The following is a 23873-nucleotide window of genomic DNA, read 5'->3' as shown; positions in this document are numbered from 1 at the left end:
GATAGATAGATAGATAGATAGATAGATAGATAGATAGATAGATAGATAGATAGATAGAGTCAAGGCATGCTTGTGTGGTGAATGTCATTGTATATTGCTTTTTTGATTGGGATCTACTAAAATGCATTATAGAAGGAAAGACAGAAGGTAAGATCTCCGTATGTGTGGTGAACCAAGCAATTAATTGGATGCATTCACATGGATCACAGATTAAACAGAGAAACTGAACTACCTGAAGAGCTTCTTCAGAGGAAGTAAACTAATAAATGAGATGAACCCTAGTAACCAGAAAAGGGATGGGATAGGGAATTGGTAGCAGGTTGCTCAGAGATATAGAAAGATTTTTTTTATTCTCTGAGAGCCATCAGATTTAGGTGGAACATATAACTTCTGGGGTCAACATAAGATTCCAAATACCTGTCCTTGCTATTGAATAGCATCAGGCAAATTGTAAACAGTGCTGCTGAAGGTTAAAATGAAATTTAATCATTGGTGTGACTCCAAGGAGATGAAATTTAAAAGGGACAGATGAAAAATCTTAAAATTGGGTTCAAAAAACCAACTTCACAAAGACAAGCTGGATGGGCACACCTGGATGATGTAAGAGTTTGTATGAAGATCTAGTGGTTCCAAGTTCAATATAAATCTGCAGGGTAACATGGAAGCCAAGAAAGATAATGTGATCTTAGGCTTCATTAAGAATGTAGAGCTCTTGCTCACTAGGTGGCAGAGTGAATAGAGTACCAGCCCTGTAGTCAGGAGGACCTGAGTTCAAATCTGACCTCAGACACTTAACACAAAAAAAACTAGCCTTGTGACCTTGGGCAAGTCACTTAACCCCAACTGCCCTCCAAAAAGCAAAAAAAAAAAAAAAAGAATGTAGAGCTCACAAGGAGATGATAGGTTCCATTACAACATACAACACTGGCTCATCATCATCAATATCATTGTCATCATAATACTGACATTTGTGAAACATTTTAAAGCTTTCGAAATGCTATCTATCCTGCATCTTTCTCATTTAATCCTCACAACAATCCCATGAGGTAGGTATTATTATAACCCTCATTTTACAGATAAGTAAAAAGCAGTTTACTCAGAAGGGTTAGGTCACTTGCTTAGTATCATACATGTGAGTGTCTGAAGAGGAATTTTAGCTCAGATTTCTAGTCCAGAACTCAAACCCATATGCTCCCATTTTGTGCTTGGGTTCAAAAAGTGTTTTCTACTGAAGGAGAGGGAGGGAGTGACATAGTATGTTTTTTTCAACAGATCACAAATAATGAAGATTTGCTATTCCTTTTGGATGAACATGGGATATGATGAGCTGGCCCAAGCTATCACTGTGGACATCTGGCCAGGGCTTTAGTAAAATCGCACCTGACATTCGAAGAGAATTATTCTGACTGCCGTAAAAGTGCCCATTATAATCAAAAGGGAACTAGAAGACAGAGAACAGATAGTGTGATTTTCAGTGGCCGAAAGATTCTGGCAAAAGTCTGTATTGATTTCTGTGCCTGCTTCTCAAATGGAGGTATTGATCCCATTCTTTTTATTGAATGGCCCACGCTTTGTTTCTCTTCATTTGGAGATAGCAATTTAGGAACAGGAGGTCTGAATAAGAAAGCCAGGGAAAAGGTGGGAGCTTCTTTTTAAAATCCTGAGGTTTGCCTCACCTTTTGATAATCTTTGTATTGTTTAGGTTTCAAAAGGGAAAGGAAATTTCACTCTTTCAACAGCAGGGTGCCACAACTCTCCCAACAATTGAAATGGGCTTTATTAAGGAAAGATGAAATGGCGAAAACTTCCTGAATTACCCTGGGAGTTCAATAATGCTTGAATTCTTTCTTATTCTGCCTGGAGCACTGGCTGCCTCAGATGTCTCAAAATGGGTAATGTGAAAAATAATTTCTTCCTCTCTTTCTTAAAGTCTTCTTTATTATGCCTTTTGTATTGAATTGGGGAACTGCAATATGGACAAGAGACTGGAGGAAGCATACTCATTCCAGAATGAAACTAGGCTCACTAGAGGGGTACAGAAATGCTTATTGATAGTCTGATTGTACAGGCTGGATCAAATACATGAAGTATATGTGTGGTTATCTTATGTGATTGGGTTTCCAACTAAGGCTAGGGATATTCTGTGTTGGAGACAATGCTAAATATGTTTCATATACCTGCTATGAAAGACTTAGGAAGTTTTTTTAATCAGTGCTTCTATGGTAGAAACATGGTTCCAGATACTCTTTAGGAGAGACGTGTAGAGAGAAAAACTGTAGAAATGCAGGGGAAATAGGCTCCACATGTCCCTGGTTTCCTTCTTACACATTTAGACAACCTAGGTAGGATATCTTATGCTTATTTACTTTTATGGTTGTATAGGAGAGAAGCTAATGAACTAGTAGGAAGGAAGACCTGAATTCAAATTATACTCGTGGGTGGGTGGACTTGGTCTCAAAGACCCTTTCTAACTTGACATCTGTGATCCTAAGGTTCAAACATTGGACTCTGACATATAATAGTACCAGCTGTAGAGCAACCCTTTGAAATTCAGTGTCATTTTCTTTGCAGAAATTAGTTTCCCATGGGCATTTGCATCTATCTTTGAGTGTTTTGCCATAGAAAAGGTTTGGGGCAGAGAAGAAGTAGCTGTATAATACTGAGGAGCAAAGGGACAACATCCTGAAGAGGTCATGTTTAGGGAAGCCCATCATTTCAAAAGGGGTCCTAAGAGGGCAGTCACTAATCATTTACCCTATCCCTACCCATTGGAATGTTTCAATATTCGTAATACCTGTCAAAGAAGTTTGTTGGAAGAATAAATGGATTTGTAGTAAGGGAACATGGATTTGCCTCTAGTATGTGAACTTGGCAAATCACTGGGTCTCATTTTCCTCATCTATAAAATGGGAACACTACAACTTGTCCTTACCTCACAGAGTTTTGGGGAGGAAAGTGCTTTAAAAAATTTAAAATTCTGTGAAAATTGTTATTTTCTAAATGGATAGAAAATAGTCCAGAAGAATTTTTCCCCCATAAATAAATGGCTTCTTTGGAGGGACTGCATACGCAGAGTTCCTTTAATAGTATCTCTCAAATGGAGGCATCCCACATGTTTCTGGGAGAGTCATGATGAAATGTGATGGAAGTTCTTTGAAGAGACAGTAGAACATGTAAGTATATGAAACCATGCAATGAAAAAGAGGCTTTTTAATTGTCTGTGGAGGCATTCAAAAAAGCCTGTCAGCCTCAGCCTCAGGTCCTTTTTCTTTTGCTGTGTGCTTAGATGCCTTTCTGAGAAGAAAGAGGGTCTTCTGCCCTCTGAAGCCCTAAAATAGGCTCTATGTGTGTTACTTTTTTCTATTCTAGGTGAAGGGAATGAAACCTACAATCTTGTGAGTTTTCAAAGGTCAGGTGAATGCCTTAATATCCCAGAGTCCAGATTTAAAGCTAAAACAAGCATTGATGCCCCAAGAAGCAAGGAGTGACCTTTGGAGGCACAGCCCAAGCAGTAGCTGATCCGAGGACTCATCTGGCAGTGAAACCACCTATGGATATGAACTTGGGAGGACCAATGTCATGTAGGAACTGAGCTAAGACTGAACCTACTTGCCTCAGACACCAAGGAGGTATAGTGGAGACTATTCCCCTGAGGCATCATGGAATATGTTTATGCTTTATTCTTGCTATAGCTTCCAAGCAAAATATCTCTTTGTTAAAACTAACTAATGTTAAGTGTTTTAGATGGAATTAGGGCAGCAGTCACTGACACCTAACAATTCAGCTGATGAGGGTTTAAGCCAAAAGCAGTAGAGAAAAGACTCCCCGCCAAACCTCTCAAGGTTCTTTAGAACCCTGAGGGGCAGATGAAGATGGTCTGGCTCTAGGAGAGTGAACCAGAGCATATTTACTACCCAGACAGTAACAGTAAATGTTTGAGTTGTGTCAGTTTTGGCACTGAATGGATAATTACATTCTGATTCTCTTTGTAATTGCTGCAGTAATAATTATTATGAATATCATTTTTGTCCCTTTTCTAGAAGTAGAGACAAATTACTGCAGTAGAAAGGGTAAAGGAATCAGAACTTAGGTTCAGATCCCACCTGACTATCTTTATATACTTGGCAAGTCAATTACTCATCCTGAGACTCAATTTCCTCACCTGAAAAATGAACTAGATGGCCTATAAGTTTCAATCTAGTTCTGAATTTGTGTTCCCATGAGATAATTTGGTAGCCAAATTCCTTTCCAGTCCTTATATGGCTTTGCTGTAATGTTCCTCTATTTTTTTTTCAGCATACAATCTCCAAAGAGGCTGTGAATGTGGTGAGATATTTAAGATGATGGTATCAGCCTCCTGGTCTGGTAGGTTTGACTTCCATTCAGGCACAATGGTTTGCTTCCCTATGAGCTCCAAACACCCTAGTCTTAGTCACTGTCTGGGAGCCATAAACATAAGCCTGGGGCTGGTCAGTACATTCTACTTTGTATCCAAGCAGATGGACAGCAGATGGTCCTTTCTCTCTTCAAGGATGGGGCCAATTACACTTCCTAGCCAGCTATGAAAATGAATCTGGATGAAAGGAAGGATGTGTTAAAGAGGAACAAAAGTGGCTTACTTTATCTGCTTGCCTTTCTGAAAGAGGAGATTTTTGCTGAATGCTAACAATAATGAACACAATAGGCAGGAGATCAAAGCAACCTCCTGCTGTGTGCTTTTGAATCCTGAAGTGACAAGAAATAGAAGCTAGGAAAGAGAGAAATTCAATTTCCCAGATAACAGCTTCTCATCTTAAAAACAAAACAAAAAATCAGTAGAGCCTCTCTTCAGAATTTGTAAACAGTATTCTCATAGAATACCATGATTAAGATGGATCTTTAAGAATAAACATAACAACTACAAAGGAAGATAGCAACCATTCATGGAATGAGACTAGAAGGCACCTCTGAGCCTATCTAGTCCAAACCCCTTAATTTATAGATGTGGAAACTGAAGTCCAGGAAGTTTAAATGGCTTGTCCAATGTCATCTAGGTCAAAAGCAAGATTTGGGCCCAGGTCCAATGACTACAGTTAGTGCTCATTCCATTGTATTAACCATTTAAAGAGAGTAGTAAAATATCTGAAGGCAGGGTGGAGTGATTAGTCAAGAAAACCTAGGTATAGGTCCTACCTTTGACACATGCTAGATGTATGACCATGAACAAGTCATTCAATTTCTTAATGCTCTAGAGAACTGTGTAAAAAAGCTGCTAATCTTGAGTAGAGGGAGAGTCCATACTCAGTGTTTTCTATTCCAATAAAATTCTAGATCTGAATAAGAACAGAAGAATTGAGGAGGAATGAGTATAAAATTGTGTATAAATGCCACCAAATCTTAGGTCAATTTAATGGAGAGATTTCTATTTCAATTCCTCTTATTCCGTAGTTCAATATAGAATGGAGTACTCACTACATGGGCAGCTAGATGGTGAAGTGGACATAGCATGGGGCTTATAATCAGGAATTCATCTTCGGGAGTTCAAATATGACCTCAGATACTTACTGGGCAAATCACTTAACAGTGCCTCAGTTTCTCATCAAAAGATCTGGAAAAGGAAATGGCAGACCACTCCAGTATCTTTGCCAAGAGCGGTCATGAAGAGTTGACATGACTGAAACAACTAAGCAACACTTACTATGTAGACCTAACAGGTGTCTGTCTAGTCTCTTTGTCAAGTAACTTAGTAGGTGTTGTGGGCTAGGGAAATCTCTGACTTTGCAGATCATTTTCCAGGTGTCTGTACCTTATCCATGCCTTCTTCTATAGCCCATTAACCTTCCCATCTCCCTGAAGCCCCTTTACCCCACCAATATAGAATATTTCATTCTGCATTGGTTTATGTAACTCTTGTCTTGCCTCCCTGTATATTCATTTTCATCTTGCCTTACAGCACAGTAATGTGTGTGTGTCGCGCCGGAGGGCGGGACAGGGTAGGGGGTGGGAGCGTGGAGTGAAAACTTCTCACAACCTACCTCCCCCTTCCCCGACTCCTTCTTCTGCTGTTAATCAGCAACAAGGCCTTTCAGGAGGCTTTCAGATTTCCCCACCTCTGCAGGCCCCTCCTCCCTTTGCCTTGCTGTCAATCAACCTCCTTGGCAGGTCATCTGTTGTTTACCACTGGGGAAGATTTTCCTGCCGAGACTTGAGCCCACCCCCCCAACCAATGGGAGAAGGGACCCCATTAGGGTATAAATTCTTGTTCTGCCTTTTGTAAAGTGCCTCTTCCTCCTGATTGGTCATGGGGAAGACCGCCCTCTTCACCCAGGGAAGAGAATAAATTTCTGTTCCTCTCCTAAGAGATCTATGTGTTTTTGATTAAATTTTGGATGAGATTTTTCATCATACACAGTAATATTCCAGAATATCCACCTGCCAAAATTTGCTTATCTATTTCTCAATCAATGGGAGTCTACTTTGTTCCTAATCTTTTGCTACCTCAAAAAAGTTACTATAAACATTTTGGTATGTGTGGGATCTTTCTATGTTTGATGTCTTTGGATTGTGTGTTTAGGAGTGGTATCCTTGGGTGAAAGATTATAGATATTTCAGTCACTTTCTTTGTAATAATTCCAAATTGCTTCCAGAGCACATGAACCAGCATGGCTAGGTGGTGCAGTGAATAGAGCACCAGCCCCAGAGTCAGGAGGACGTGAATTCAAATTTGACCTCGGACATTTAACACACACACACACACACACACACACACACACACACACACACACAAACTAGCCATGTGACCTTGGGCAAGTCACTTAACCCTAATTGCCCCCCCCCCAAAATCAAGTAAATTTATTAAAAAATAAAAAGAACACACGGACCATTTCAGAACTCCCCCAATAGTTCCTTTCTTTCCCCAGACTCTCCAACATTGAACATTCCCTTTTATCAACTTTGCCAATTTATTGGCTATAAGGTGAAAGCAGAGAGTTATTTGGATGTGTATTTCTCTTATTATTAATGATTCAGAGCAATCTTTCATATGAACTTTAGTGAACACTGATAATTTTTGTTAACTTCATATTACAAATGAGCTCTGCTTGTGTTGTAATTTATAAGCATTTGCTTGAGATATAAACACAAACTCAGACCATAGTACTTCTGAAATAAAGCAGATAATAGAAAACTTAGAAACTATTCTAGTTAAATGGAAAGAGAAATATAAGAAATTAAGGTCAGGTCATTTTTGTAATGAGCTGCCTTGGGTGAAAAATAGACTTTGAAGTCCAAGTTCTCATCCAGTGAGTTAAAGGACTAGTTAATGCCTTGGGCTATGTTGGTTAATAGACTTTCATGGAAAGTTCTTCCCCAGAATATAATAGTCGCTATTACCATCAACAGGGAACAAGATACTGCACTATACATTTTTTAAATATTTAGCTCTGCTCAATATGATGAATGCTTCTTAATAATGATTAGGAAATATTAAACTGTTGGATATTCAGAAGTGAGTGTGGGAAGGTAGTATTGCACAAAGAGAGAGCACAGCCATACAGCATTCTTGACAGGGTGCCATAAATTTTGATGCAGAGTCTAGACACCCTATCATTGCCTATTGTGAGAAGCAATATGGCATAGCGGATAAAGCACTGGACCTGCAGTCAGGAAGACCTGAGTTCAAACCCTGCCACCTATGTAATCCTGGACAAGTCATGTCTACCTCTAGAAAAAGTTTGGTTAAAGGAGACAAACGAATAGTAATGTAAAAATTACATTATTTATTCATTATTCCCTTAAGGCTAGCAGTACTCGCACAAGGAGTGCAGGACTAAAGTCCTGACTGATGAACAGAGGAATCATAAGACTTTTTATACATTTCAGAACCATCCCAATTCAAGATGACCATGTCAAAAAACTTTATGACTTCCATTTGTGACCATCTATATGTGAAAAAGAGTTCCTTGGTTGTAAATGCAAATTGACAATGACCCGAGCAGGATCTATTTACATTTTACAGTTTCAGGATGTCTGTTTTTCTCTCATGTGAAGTCCCAAAATAAGGGGGATCTCACCTCTAGACTTCGAAGTTGCTAACATAGGGAAAAGCATTTTTAAATCAACCATAGCAGTTTGATATAAATGATTATTAGTCACTTAACTTCTCTGTACTTTAGTTTCCTCACCTGTAAATTAAGGGAGTTGAAACCAATAGCTGCTAAGGTCCTTTCCAGTTCCAAATCTATGGTGCTATGAACCATAGAGGTGACCACCAGGTAATGAACATTTTGCACTCCAGTAACTTGCTAAGCTATTTACTATAGCATGGAAAAATAGTAATTTGCATTGATGGGCAGGATAGTACTAAAAAAATCATAGATTCTCATATTAAAATACAATCTTGATGTCTACATACACACCCATTTAATGAAAAAGGCATGCCCCTGAAAAATTGTGTGAATCACTTTTTTGCATATAAATTGAATCTTATTTGAAATTCTACTAGGAAGACCCTGAAACCAAAAAGAGAATGATCCTTTTGTATGTGAATAATCATCTTCTTACTAGATGTGTGATCCTGGGCCAGTCACTTAATTCCATTTGCCTTAGTTCCCACATCTGCAAAATGAGCTAGAAAAGGAAATGGCAAATCACTACAGTGTCTTTGCCAAGAAAAGCCCAAATAGGACACAAAGAATCAGACGTAACTGGAAAATGACTAAACAACAAACCATCTTCTAATTTTTCTGAATTGTAAATTTAAGTTTTTGCAGGTTAGGTTTTAAAAAGCAGGTTCTGCCCATCCAATCCTGATTTTCTTCTTCACTTTCCTTTGATGGGGAGCACAGTTCCCCCATTTTGAGGTTATATGTATATAAAAGTGTTGGTCATTATAGTGTGCCAATATACTCTACATGCATATATACACATCATTGTGTAAGGAACTCACATCCTCCATGGATATAGTGATTGTATTAGTTAATTTTAGTCACAGTCCATGAGAGGTTAAATGACTTGCCTGGGCTCACATAGACAGTATATAAAAGTCAGAACCTTAACTCAGGTCTTTCTGACTCTAGAGTCGGTCCTTTGTCAACTAGGCAACAGTATGTACTAGGCTTTTATTTTTCTGCATTTGTCCTTATGCCCCAAATCTACCTCTTCAGGGAGTTAATATATCAATCTTTAATTATTTATTAAATGCCTACTATGTGCCAGACACTGCTAAGTGCTGGAAGTGCACAAAAAGGCAAAAGACAGTTTCTGGTCACAGGGAACAACAACTAATGGAGTAGATGAAATGAATAATGTCTGCTTTGACCACATTTTCTTTGAAGACAACTATAGAAATTTCTTATAGAGGGGTGTAGTGAAAAGAGCTCTGGATTTGGAGGACTGACCTCAAGGGATCCGAATTCAAATTCTGACTCTGTCACTCACTACATGACCTTAAGTGAATCATTGATATCTCTATATCTCTGTTTCCTTATCTGTAAAATGAAGGGATTGGAGTAGTCTATCTCTCAAGGGCCCTTCTAACTTTATGACCCTATGACTATGTGGTTCAGCTATTAATTAGACTTTTGGTTATTTTAATGTCATGGCACTCTAGATTTTGAAATGTTTTAATGTTGTCTCTGCTACTCCGTGGCATGAATTCAGTAGGTGATATTTATCAATTTTACAGATGGGGAAACTGAGGCTCATCTTTGTTAAAAATACTTGCTCAGAAGTAAGAAGCATGACACAATGACTATGCCCCTAGCAGTATGACTTGGATTAGGACTGAAGAAATAGGTGCCAAAATTCCATTTGCCAGCTGAATAAAGCAAGAATTACCGACCAGCACAAGACAAAACTGCAGGAATGCCAGAGAATCAGTGAGTGCTTCAGCTTCCTGGAGTGAGCTCTGACAAACTTGGGCATTGTCGCTGCAGCAGGCTGCCCTTAGGCCTGCTTCAGCAGGTTAAGCAGCTGATTTCACAACACTTGGCACCAGAATCCAAAGCTGGGCAGGTGCCTTGCTCAGGAAGTTGAACCCCAACCAAACCAATTCTGTGTATTTATAGATCCCTAAATTTAGCTTCCCCCAGCACTAGGCATCCTCATCTTTTATTTGCTTTCAAAGTTCTCAGACTCAACCAATGACTGAGATGGAACCTGGTTTACTCAAATTTCATACCCTTTTTTTCTTTTCTCCTTTTTTCCCCCTCTTTATTTTCACTCCAATAGTGAAGAAATCAGAGAGAAGGAATGCACTTTCTAGTTCTGGAGCTAGAAGACCTGGATTCATATTCTGCCTTTGTCATTTATAACCTTCATGATCTTGGGCAAGTCAGTTCTTTGGACCTCAGTTTCCTGATCTGTAAAATGAGTCTGTTGGACTAGATGACCTCTAAGATCCCTTCTGGCTCTAAATCTATAATACTTTGATCTTTAGATTCACCTGCCCTCCAACTTACAGTCTAATAGAGTGGCCAGAGAATTTGCTTAGAGCTTCAGTGTTTATATGCCCAAGAAGCAGGTTTTGAACCCAGGTCTCTAAGTCTGTAAATGCCTCTCCATCTACTGTTCAAGGCTGTCCCTGGGAGCTATATGAAATGATATTTCTCCAGAATTAACAGCCTCCTCTCTTTTGTGTAATTGGGTCCTAGGCAGCTGGGGCTGAGGCAAGTAAGTATAGAGCTGAGGGGTACTGGAGGCATAACCCAAATCTCAGATCACAGACACAGAAAGGACCTTAAGGAAGATTTGGCCCTAATTTTGCAGATTATGAAGATGAAGGATAGATTTATATGAGTTTATGGAGTTGGAGGATCAAGGACAAAATCCTGTGTCTCTTGACTCTCAGTCCAGGGTACTTTTGATTACACTATGCTAAAGATAATCAGTTAGTTGATGATGTTAATAAACATTCATTAAGTACCTGTTTTGTAAGCCCTAGAGATATAAAAAGAGGTAAAAGACAGTCTCTGCTCTCAAGGAGTTCACTGTTTAATGGATTGTGCCTAAAGAAAAAGAGTGTGTTTGGGTTGTGTGAAGATTTTTCTTCTGACCACTTTATAAAGTTGTTTTAAAGATTATCTACTGTTTACTTCAAAAATCTTAAGTTCCCTTTCAGTTCCCAGAGAGAAAAGAATAAATTCTTTAACCTGACATTTAAGACTTAAATTAGGCTCTAAAGTCCCATATTATGCTCCTCCCTTTTAGGAATGCTATTGCTCCAGTCTCCGTGGACTCCTGCCTTCTCCTGTCTTCATACCTTTTTACTTATTTTAATATTCCACACCTGAAATAGACTACCACTTTCATTATCTTTGCGACTTGAATTGTTCCTTTTCTTCCACTCACAATGCAAGCCCAGCTCCTTCAAGAAATGGACTCATACTCTAGGTCAAACTAATCTCTGTTTCCTTGAATTTCTAATAATGTTTTGTACTTTTCATTTGTATGCAAAAACTTTTTTATATTATGGTTTTTCTTTGGGGTGGGCTAGAATATATGTATTATCTCTTTAAGACTGCAAACTCTCTGGAGGCAGGAACTATGTGTTTTTTCATCTTTGTGTCCTTAGCTATTAGCACAGTGCACCCAGAAGGTACTTTGAAACGAGCTTGAAAAAAGTGGTCTCTGCTCTTCTCCATTAGTATTGGATAATCAAGAGTTAATTAAACCATGACTTGAAATCTATATTGCACTTCAGTTATTTAGCTATGTTTCAATTTATGGAGGGCATATCAGTAAGACAGCCACACTTCTGTAGTTGTAATAAAAATTGAGTTTGGGTAATCTGAAGAAATAACTAGGCCAGAAGGATATCCTAATGAAAGGATATGCTAATGGAAGGATATTAACTGATGGAATATTAACGCCCTGTCATGGGCAAGATCCATCTTTATCAATCTTATTTGTGGCTCGCTAAATTAATTAACATCATAAGGCTATGGGAATATTAGGTATGTTTGTGCATTGGTGAATAAGTTCATCTGTATAAATAAAATTTCCACAGAGAAAGAGACTAAAGACTACTAGATCACATTATTTCCAAATAGGAGGTTCTGTCAAAAAGCTATCATGACTTTCCACAATTTATCATTATTGTATTTTGCATCTGAATGAGATGATATTTTTAAAAATTGGGACAGTTTTGTTTAATATGGAATCGGAGAAAATATGAAAAATGGATATATCCCATTGTTTGGGAATCCATCCATTTGATGATTATTTGAAATTATCTACAATTTTGATTCATCTGAAAATCCAATGATTTTTTTTAATAGCTACATAATGTCACTATTATCAGAGAGCAGCTTGGAATCAGTTTAAGTACTGTGAAGTTTCAGCAACAGCAATAACAGTAGAAGCATCAACAGCAGTTCAGGCAGGAAGTCAGTCAACAGTCTTCATTAAGTGCTTACTACCTACCAGCCCTAAATTCGATGGAGATATGAAGAAATGAATATGCACAGACATGACCTCTGTCATGGAGGACCATAGATTCTAAAGGGGGAGACACTAGGTAATTAACTAAATACATACAAAACAGAGAAAATAGATGGAAAGGCACCAACAGCTGGGGGAGCCACGTGAAGGGGCAGAGACTGGGAATGATCTCCTGCGGCAGGTAGGATCTGAGGTGCATCCTGTAGGGGGTCCACATTTCAATCAAGCTTTAAGTTGTATAAAGTACTACAATTTCTCATTTTGCCTTCCCATCATCTAAGAGAGATACTATTGTTATTAACATTTTTTACGTGAGGAAACTGGATCAAAGAGAAAAAAGGATGTGTCCAGGGTTCCACAACTGCTAAATGTCAGATCAAGTTAATGAGCATTTATTAAGTTCATTTATTAAACTCCTGGCTTCAAGTCTAGCACTCTATCTAGTCCACTCTTTTCCCATTCAATTCTGGTCCCAGCTTATTACCCATCCAAGGTGTCTATCCAAGACACATATACACACATATACAAGTACATGTGTGTATATATGCATGTGTGTAATAAAAGGAGCAATCCAATGGGTTGTCCATTCAACTGTGTAGCATAATCTGGGTAAAATGCATTCTTCAGCTGCTCAGTTATTCCTAACATCACCAACTGAATTCTCTTAAGTGGCCATGTATCCCATGTAAGGGGTCCTTCAGTGTTTCTGTGCTTAATGCAATCAAGAAAATATCATCCATGAAGATGATCTAAATAAGTACAGCACCTTAAGGTTTGCAAAGTACTTTACAAATATTACTTGATTCTCACAATAAACTTGTGAGTTAGGAGCTCTTTTTTATCATATTCATTTTACAGATGAGGCAACTGAGTTTGAGAGAGGTTAAGTGATTTGCCCAGTAAATGTCAGAGGCAGGATTTGAACTCAAATTTTTCCCAGTTCCAGAGTTAGCACCTTACCCTTTGGGCCATCTAACTGTCTCCAAGCTCCTCACCATCTATGGGAATTCCTTTAAAACTTGAACTGCCCAACAGTGGCAAACAAGCTTGGAAAGTATACATCTCCATTTTCTGCTTTGCTTCATATGGCAAGTGAGAGGATCGTTGAATAAAACTATTAAATGATTGCATAGATCAAAGTCTATTGCATAATCTTAACATATACACAGAAGAGAACCTCTAAGGCTGTATTTTTGCCTTACTGAACCAATGCCCCTCAGTTGTTAAAAAAACAAACAAAAAAAACAAAAGAGGAGCTTGCATTTTCTCCTGTCTTAGGTGTTTGACTATGAAGACGTGATCTGTTTCTTGAAAACATTGAAATTTTGTACAAATGTGAGTTGTTATTAAGCTAAGCAGAAAGGGAAAAAATTGATTGGAGACGGGGTATTACTCAAGTAAGAGGGAAAGTGATGTATCATCATGAATAATCATCTGGGAATCTTTTCTGTTCTGCAGAAATTCAGTTAGGAGAAGAAAGGCACAGAATAGGTGTGGAAAAATTTGGGAAGAGTTTCAAAGTGATGTCTATGCGGTTACATGCCCTAGAGGGTGTGGAAACCATAAAACCTAGTTTGAAATACTCAATCTTATTTCCTTGAGAGGCAGTAATCAGGAACAAATCATTTTATGTAAGGGCATGTTCCAGGAATTACTGGACTGGGAATAAAGAAATTATGAATGAGGGGAAAGAGAGGAAGCATTTATTCAGGGCCTACTGTGTGCCATACACTATGTACCACACCCTGTCCTAAATGCTTTTAGATTTTATTGCATTTTATCCTGACAACAACCTTGTGATCGAGGTGCTATTACAACCCCCATTTTACACTTGAAGAAACTGAGTCCAATAGGTTAAGTGACTTGTCCAGGGTTACACAGTGAGGATATGTCTGAGGTGAGAGAAGGAAGAAAGGAAGATTGAAAAAGCATGTGTTTGTTAAGTGACAGAGTGTTTAAATGTATCTGTAATCTTATCTATTCGGAAATTCTCTTCAATGATGCCTACCCATCCTGTGAGACTATTGTCTAAGATCACTCATACATTGGCTACTGACTGTCTACCAGGTACCCTAGAAACCTTCTCCACTTTCTCCGGATGTTACATGGGTACGAGGATACACCGCCTGTTCTGTTATTCTATGCCTGTGCCATATAAACAGTCCATTTTCTCTTCCTACCATACAATTCCTTAGTGAGGTCTTTGACTCTTACAATAAGATATTTCCTATTCATACACACACACACACACACACACACACACACACACACACACACACATATATATATATATATATACATATCATATATATATATATATAATTCAAGATTCTTTGGAATATAAAACAATAGAAACATCCTTGCTCATTGACTCTCTGAGGCACAAAAGGGGACCTGTATGCTTACCCAAAGTTTTGACCACTGAGATGCAGTGCAGAGTCAAGTTGAAGAGGGTTTCCCTGTGGGTGGCAAGGACCTCCTGATGCTCCTGTTTGTGGATCACATCGTGCACATTACATTAAGCCCCAGAACATTATAGAGTCTCTGGAAGAGAATTATAACCTGGGAATACAAATACAAAAAGAAACATGTCCTTGTCATCAAGGAGTTTGCATTCTAAAGGAGGAAACAAGATGTATAGAGGAGAAAGAGATAGTTATAAAAAGGCACAGAGGTGATTTCCCCACAACGTTCTTTGTTTCCTCTGCAAAAGCCATTATTCTACTCATCTGAAAGTGGTTATATCTGCTTCTTTATTGAATCAATGAGCTCTGAAGAGACCCAGGTTAGTGTTATAAAAGCCTGATGGTGTGATTGAATCAGGAAACTTGGGAAATTCTACTCATGACTACATCAGTAATTTCTGGAATGGGAAATTAAATCACAATCAAAAGTACAAAACCATCGGTAGTGATATTGAGTCATATAACCAGTTGCTTGGAGCTCTCCTCCTTTTTGATTCCTAATCTGATACTGATTTCCTGCCTCTCAATCACATTTATCTAATCCTTAGTTCTCTGAACACATCTAAACCCCAACCTGGCCTAGTTTTTTGTTTAAATTTGACCTCCTCAGCCCCAGATAGGCATGACCTCTTCTACAGTGCTCCTCTCCCAAATCCCATGACTTGAGGACTGGATTAATCATGGATATATGTCAGTCTCATCTCAAAGAGGAAATGCCAATTTAGAGCAATTGGGCAATTTTCATCTTGCTTACATAGAATTATTGTTGGTTAAAGACTATAGAACCATGGAAATAAAAGAGTAACTTAGTAGAAGTGTGAGGTTTTGTTTGTTTGTTTTGAAGGAGAGAGAGTCTGGGAAAATGTCCCAGTGATGTGAGATGAAGAAGGGAGAGAAGTGATTGATTTCTGCAAATAGCTTCAGTTTTTTCCTTTAAATATGAGACAAAGTCTTCAGCTGAAAAGGGTGGAAGGAGAGTGAGCCAGAAGAAGCTTGAGGGGCAATGAAAAAGTTTGGAAAAGAAGCTATGGTTAAGGCAGTAGTGAACTGACTAGGGAAGTGTAAAAGGATTGTCTTGCTGTAGAAAGGGACTGGCTGAGATTATGTTGTGGACATAATAATTATGGTTACATGCTTTTAAGTGGCTCCATTAGGTAGCATGTGAATAAGAATGAAGACAATGAACGTCAGGAGCAATTAAAGGTTAGAATTTAAGGCATGATCAGCAATAGGATAGGAGGGCAATGAACTGAAGCGTAGAGAACAGCATGGAATTGCACTGGCTCACCCAAGGGAGGGAGTTATAAGAGACAACAGAGGATACTGTTGTTTCTCCCCTTCTTTCTCTTTCTCTTGTTTCTCATTGGCCAATCAATCTACACAGTAACAAGCAACAGTAAAGGGGAAATCATGGTCTTTGACACGATTCTAATTTTTTTTTTCATTTCTCTCCCTTTTGTTTATCTATTTTTTCTTGGTTCAGTAGCTACATCCTCTTGACAAATGATGCCACCTTAACTAATGATTAGAAACCAAGTTTTCATCTTCTCTGTAATCAGGTAAATTGCATTTATCTCATAATCAGAGAACAGTTCTGGTGTAAATATTTCCCCAGCTATTAACCTAGATGTTTTCCAGCTCTTCATATGTGAGTCACTAAAACGTGCTTTTGTTTCCATTTGCTCTGAGATGCAACGCTAAGGAAGGTGTTGACCTCAGACAATTGCACATAGGGAGGAACCTGAGTTCTAAATTCAGGGAATGGCTAGTATCCTACTTTGGGTGGAACATAGTTTTTGGAAGGGGAATACTATTAATTATGTCTAGAAAGGGAAATGAGAGTCAGATTATGAAGGGCCTTAAGTGCCAGGCTAAGGAGTTTATATTTTAACCTGGAAGTTTGAGGAAGTTACTAGAGGCTTTTGAGCAAGGGGAAGTCAAACCTGTTCTTTAGGAAGATTATCTTAGCAGTTGTGACACATGGAAACAAACTACAATGCTATTATAGTATTCTTATTTAAACAAGAATTCTCTTATCCTGCAAATGATAAGTTTAGTGGTCTCCTCTCCTTTCAAGAAACAAGCGAATATTTTCCTTTCCTTGTCTCTAGGTATTAAGTTGCCAGTTTCATTCTTTACAGATTTTAAACTGATGTGTCACCTGATATCTGTTCTTAATTAAAAATATTTTTAATGCTATAAGAAGAGCAGTTAGAATCCCTGATCCAAATGCTTGGAATCATTAGGCATTCTCTCACATCTGTTGTTGATTTCATTAGCTTAACTACTTAAATCCATTTATGAAGCATCACATATTGGCAAAATTTAAAATTTTTGTCTTCACAATTCATAAAGATCTATATTGTTTATGTAGACATAAATTTCCCAGAAATATTAAGTGATATGTTTCCAAAGGGAAAATTTGGTTTTTTATTCACTGAAAAACACAGCCAGAAGAGGTAAACAGTTGCTTATTGAATGGCCTACATGTGTCTCTTTTAATGTTCATCAATAATAGACAAATTAGAAGATAGTACCATTTTTGTCCAATTATGGTATTTTTGTTTTCAAATTTATGGTTTATTTAATTTGTTCTTATTAGGAGCTCACCATATTATGAGTCCTGAAATTTTCCCTCTCTTTGTCCCTTTTATGCTTTTCCGCCTTCTCTCTCCTCTCCCCACCCCAAAATATACAGCTAAGATAACAAAACAGAAGCCTCAAAAAGAAAGCATCGCATTCTTAGTCTAATAAAGGCCAAGCTGACATTGTAATAGTCCTAATATATCACGTATGCCCTTATTTGGGTCTCACTCTATCAAGGGTGTTAAAATCTTTCATCCCTTTTTCCCTAATGCCTTCTTCCCTCTCCTCCTCCCAGCCTTTTCCCCAGTTATATAGCTGTAATTTAGCTCCAGCCTTGGTGGGGATGGACATCGAGTCTGTTGATACTGAGAAATATCAGCACAAGCATAACTGACCAAATGAGTAATTAATTGCTGACTGTTCTGCCAATAATTATTATTGTCTATGTGTTTAAAAAGAGCACTGTCCCCTAGATAGAGAAAAGATAGGTGTAAAGAGTACACAGATTGAGTTGCAGAGGAGAGGATGAGCAAAGGGGAATATGAAGACAAAGACACTGAACTTATAGTCATATTCCCTATGGCGAGTCCACATTCAAAAGAAATTAATACCTTGCATATATGCATATATGTACATTTCATTTTTAAACTTTTAAAATGACTTTAACATTTAAAATTTCATTTTGTAATAAAAGACATTTGCTCCTATCTGTGAAATATGTTCTGTTGATTGCCTCATGCCCTGGGACATTGAGGATCTTCCTTTGCTAGATCTAAAATTACTCAAAAGAAATCAGTCTATCTGTGAATTAAAAAGCAGGTAGATTAAGAATAGTTAGTAGTCAATAATAAACATTTATTAAGCCCTTACTATTGTCAGGAGCCATACTAAGTAAGTGCAAAGGATACAAAAATGAAAAAGAAAGATAGTCCTTGTCCTCATAGAACTTACACTATAATGGGGGAAGACAATGTAAAAAGGAGAAATGAAAGGTGAGGGGGAAGGGGAAGGCACCTGGCAGGAGGCATGGTAGAGAAACCAAAGAAGTCCAAAATGATGAGAGTCTGGAAGAAAATAAAGAGATTCTGTGGAGGAAAGGACTTTTGTCAAAGTTCTGATATTTGGTTGATGGCCCATGGAGCTGGTTCACCATAGAGTGCAAAAGAAAGATAGAGTGGAAAGAACACTGACTTTGGAATCAGAAGACCTGTGTGTTCTACCCCATCTCTGTCATATTTTAACTGTGTGACCTTGGGCAAGTCACTTGATATCTATGGGCCTGAGTTTTCTTACCTATAAAATGAGGAAGTTAGACAAGATCGCCTGTAAAAGTCTCTTTCAGTTTTAAATCTATGATATCTTAGAAAATTTTGAAAAAATGGAAAATGGAATGGTCACAGAAATACACAGGAGGAAGGATTAATCTAGATTATCTTTGGGAAAACTAGGCAATACTTTAGAGACTCTCAAAATAAAAACCTAATCTTTTTGATAACAGTGTTTTGGTTATGTTCTAAGTCTATGAAACATGAAAGATCAGAGTCTTGGAGGAATCAAAATAGCAGACAATGGAGAGCTGTACAGTGGGTGCTGATAGGCTGTGAAATAATTCCTTCAAAATTAGAATGGAACAAATGGAAGCTAATGACTTTCTGAGAAATCAAGATGCTGTTAAACAGATCTAAACAAATGAAAGAACAGAAGGCAATGTGAAATATCACATGGGAAAAACCACTGACCTGGAAAATAGATCCAGGAGAGATAATTTTAAAATTACTGGACTACCTGAAAGCCATGATCAAAGTAAGAACCTAGAAATCACCCTCCAGGAAGTTCTCAAAGAAAACTGTCCTGATGTTTTAGAACCAGAGGGCAAAATAAATCTTGAAAGAATCCACAGACCACCTCCTGAAAAAGATCCCCCAAAGAAAACTCCTAGGAATATTATAGCCAGGTTCCGGAATTCCCAGATTAAGGAGAGAATATTACAAGCAGCCAGGAAGAAACAATTTGAATATTGTGGAATCACAATAAGGATAACCCAGGATCTGGCAGCTTCTACACTGAGAGTTCAAAGGGCTTGCAATATGATATTTTGGAGGTCAAAGGAGCTGGGAATTAAAACCAAGAGTCACCTACCCAGCAAAACTGAGTATCATGTTTCAGGGGAAAATGTGGTCATTCAGTGGAATAGAGGACTTTCAAGCATTCTTGCTGAAAAAAACCAGAGTTGAATAGAAAATTTGACATCCAGATACAAGAAGTAAGAGAAGTATGAGAAGGTAAACAGGAAAAAGAAATCATAAGGAACTTATCAAAGTTGAACTATTAACATTCTTACATGGAAAAACAATAATTGTAACTTATGAAACTTTTCTCAGTAGTTGAAGGGAATAGAAATATATATATATATATATATATATATATATGTGTGTGTGTGTGTGTGTGTGTGTGTGTGTGTGTGTGTGTCTACATATGAGGGTAGATGGGCATATGAATACATATGTGAATGTGTGTATATATGTTTACAGGTATACATAGAGGGCACAGGACCAATTTAACAGGAAGGGATGATACTTAAAAGGTAAAATTAAGAGGTGAGAGAGGAATATGATGAGAGGAGATGGGGAGAGACAGAATGGGGTAAACTATCTCATATAGAAGAGGCAAGGGAAAATGGATACAATGGAGGGGAAGAATAGGAAGTCAAAAGGGAATGGGTCAACCTTATTCCCATTGAATTTGGCTTGAGAAGGGAATGAAATACACACTAAATAGGGTATCTCACCCTCCAGGAGAGAAGGGGGGGAAGGAGATGAAACAGGGGATGATGGAAGGGAGGGCAGGCTGGGGGGAGGGAAGTTGGAAGCACCCACTTTTGAAAAGGGATGGGATCAAAGTACAGAATAGAACAAGTGGGAGGTGGGATAGGAGGGAGGGAAATATAGTCAGTCTTTTACAATATATCTACTATGTTATTGTTTTGCATTATCCACACATGTACAACCTATACTGAACTGCTTATCTTCCCAATAAGGGTGGGTGACAAGGCAGGAAGGGAATGACCTTGGAATTCAAAGTTTTAAAATCAAATACTCAGATAGATAGATAGATAGATAGATAGATACTATTATTAATACAATTTTCCATGTAATTGGGAAATAAGATATACAGGGCCATAGAAATCCACTGGAAAAGTCAAAAGGGGTATTGGATAAAATGTGGGAGAGAGAAGATTGGAAGAGGGGATATCCTGTGGGACTGCTATTTTGGGGTTGTTGGTAAGGGAAAAATGGGGAGAAAATTTGTAACTCAAAATCTGGCAGAAATGAATGATGTAAATCAGAAGTTAATAAAGCATTTGAAAAATTAAAAAAAATGTTCACATAAAAAAAACCCTCTACAGCAAAGGCTTGGGATTCCTAGAGGAAGGGCATGGCTAGGGCCCTGCCTTAAGATGGGTAGAAAGCAAACTACAAAGACTCTGCAGTCCTACAATCCTCAAAGGGAGGAACCAAACTCAGAGGGAGACATTGTGGACTCCACACCCAAAGCTGAAACATCAACAGGGAATGGGTCCCCAAAACAGAAAGCTTTCCTAGATGAGATCAAAAGGAACTTTGAAAACCAAATGAGAGAGATAGAAGACAAAATGAAGAATTCTCTCAAAACCAAAATTGCAGAATTAGAAAAACATTATAATGAAGAAAACAGCTCCTTCAAAAAAAAGTGTTTGATATGGAAAAGGAGCTCCAAAAATTAACCAAGGAAAATGATTTGCTAAAAACTAGAATCAACCAAATTGAAAAAAATAACTCTATGAGGAACCAAGAATTAGTTAAACGAAACAACAAGAATGAAAAATTAGAAAAAGAGGTAAAATACCTCAATGGAAAAATAACTGATCTGGAAAACAGATCCAGGAGAGATAACTATAAATGTGAATGGAGTGAACTCTCCCATAAAATGGAGATGGATAGCAGAATGGATTAGAAATCATAATCCTACAATATGCTGTTTACAAGAAACGCATCTGAAACAGAGGGATACACACAGGGTAAAGGTAAAGGCTGGAGTAAAATATATAATGCCTCAGCTAAAGTAAAAAAAGTAGGGGTAGCAATCCTTATCTCAGATAAAGCAAAACCAAAAACAGATCTAATTAAAAGAGATAAGGAAGGAAACTATATCCTGTTAAAAGGCACCATTGAGAATGAAGCAATATCATTACTTAACATATAAGCACCAAGTGGTATAGCATCTAAATTCCTAGAGGAGAAGGTAAAGGAATTAGAGGAAGAAATAGAGAGCAAAACTATACTAGTGGGAGACATTAATCTCACCCTATCTGAACTTGATAAATCCAATCTCAAAATAAACAAGAAAGAAGTTAAGGAGGTGAACAGAATTTTAGAGAGGATAGGTATGATAGATCTCTGGAGAAAATTGAATGGAGATAAAAAGGAATATATTTTCTTCTCAGTGGTTCATGGTACATACTCAAAAACTGACCATGTTCTAGGGCATAAAAACCTCACAATTCTATGCAGTAAGGCGGAAATATTAAATGCATCCTTCTCAGATCATGATGCAATAAAAAGTATATGCAATAAAGGGCCATGGAAAGACAGACTAAAAAGAAATTGGAAATTAAACAATTTAATCCTAAAGAATGAGTGGGTCAAACAAGAAATTATAGAAATAATCAGTAATTTCATTCAAGAGAATGAGACAACATATCAAAATTTGTGGGATGCATTAAAGGCAGTTTTTAGGGGAAGTTTTATATCCCTGAGTGCATACATGATTAAATTAGAGAAAAGGAGGTCAACCAATTGGGCATGCAATTGAAAAACCTAGAAAAAAGAACAAATTGAAAATTCCCAATTAAATACTAAATTAGAAATATTGAAGACCAAAGTAGAGATTAATAAAATAGAAATTAAGAAAGCTATTGAATTAATAAATAAAACTGAGAGCTGGTTTTATGAAAAAACCAACAAAATTGATAGAACCTTAGTCAATATGATAAAAAAAGAAGAAAACCAAATTATGAGTATCAAAAATGAAAAGGGTGAATATACCTCCAATGAAGAGGAAATCAAAACAATAATTAGGAATTATTTTCTCAATTGTATGCACATGAATTTGACAATCTTAGGGAAATGGATGAATATTTACAAAAATACATGTTGCCCAGATTAACTAAAGAGGAAGTAAATTACTTAAATAACTCCATCTCAGAAAAAGAAATTAAACAAGCCATCAGTCAACTTCCTAGGAAAAAATCTCCAGGGCCAGATAGATTTATTAGTGAATTCTATCAAACATTTAAAGAACAGTTGATTTCAATACTCTACAAACTATTTGGGAAAATTAGTGAAGAAAGAGTCCTACCAAATTCTTTTTTATGACACAAATATGGTACTGATACCTAAATCAGGAAGAGATAAAACAGAGAAAGAAAATTATAGACCAATCTTCCTCATGAATATAGATGCAAAAATTCTAAATAAAATACTAGCAAAAAGAATACAGCAGCTTCTCTCAAGAATGATACACTTTGATCAGGTAAGATTTATTCTAGGAATGCAAGGATGGTTATTATTAGGAAAACCATCAGTATAATTGATCATATCAACAATAAAACTAGCAGAAACCACACAATCATCTCAATAGATGCAGAAAAGGCTTTTGACAAAATACAACATCAATTCCTATTAAAAACTTTAGAAAGTATAGGAATAAATGTAGCCTTCCTTAAAATAATAAGTAGCATCTATTTAAAGCCATGAGCAAATATGATTTGTAATGGGGAGAAGCTAGAAGCATTTCCCATAAGATCAGATGTGAAACAAGGGTGTCCACTATCACCCCTCTTATTCAATCTGGTACTAGAAATGTTAGCAGTAGCAATTAGAGAAGAAAAAGAAATCAAAGGAATCAAATTAGGCAAAGAAGAGACAAAGCTATCACTCTTTGCAGATGATATGATGATATACTTAGAGAATCCTAGAGAATCAAGTAAAAAACTACTTGAGACAATAAATAAATTTAGCAAAGTTGCAGGATATAAAATATACCCACATAAATCCTTGGCATTCCTGTATATTTCTAATGAAATTCAACAGCAAGAAATAGAAAGAGAAATCCCATTTAAAGTTACTGTAGACATTATAAAATATTTGGGAATCTACCTGCCAAAACAAACCCAAGACCTATATGACCACAACTACTAAACACTTTTCACACAAATAAAATCAGATCTAACTAATTGGAAAAAATATCAATTGCTCGTGGCTTGGTCGAGCTAATATAATAAAAATGACAATTTTACCTAAATTAAATTATATATTTAGTGCCATACCAATTAATTTACCAAAAAACTACTTTATAGAGCTA

The 23873-nt window shown here is 37.3% G+C and overlaps 1 long non-coding RNA gene across 1 annotated transcript in view; it reads right to left on the bottom strand.

Moving 5' to 3' along the window:
• Positions 1 to 23873, bottom strand: part of LOC138143586 (uncharacterized) — a 119504-nt gene that overhangs the window by 36251 nt on the left and 59380 nt on the right. The window contains exon 2 of the long non-coding RNA XR_011163737.1: positions 14827 to 14982. This is a non-coding gene — a long non-coding RNA (uncharacterized lncRNA). The remainder of the gene's footprint in view (positions 1 to 14826; positions 14983 to 23873) is intronic.

This window comes from Petaurus breviceps, unplaced genomic scaffold, assembly GCF_028583685.1.
Source record: "Petaurus breviceps papuanus isolate PSGF00001 unplaced genomic scaffold, PetGlider_PUasm1.0 90650, whole genome shotgun sequence".
Taxonomy (NCBI): Eukaryota; Metazoa; Chordata; class Mammalia; order Diprotodontia; family Petauridae; genus Petaurus; species Petaurus breviceps.
The sequence above is the reverse complement of the archived record's forward strand: the minus strand, read 5'-3'. Positions and strand labels throughout refer to the sequence as shown.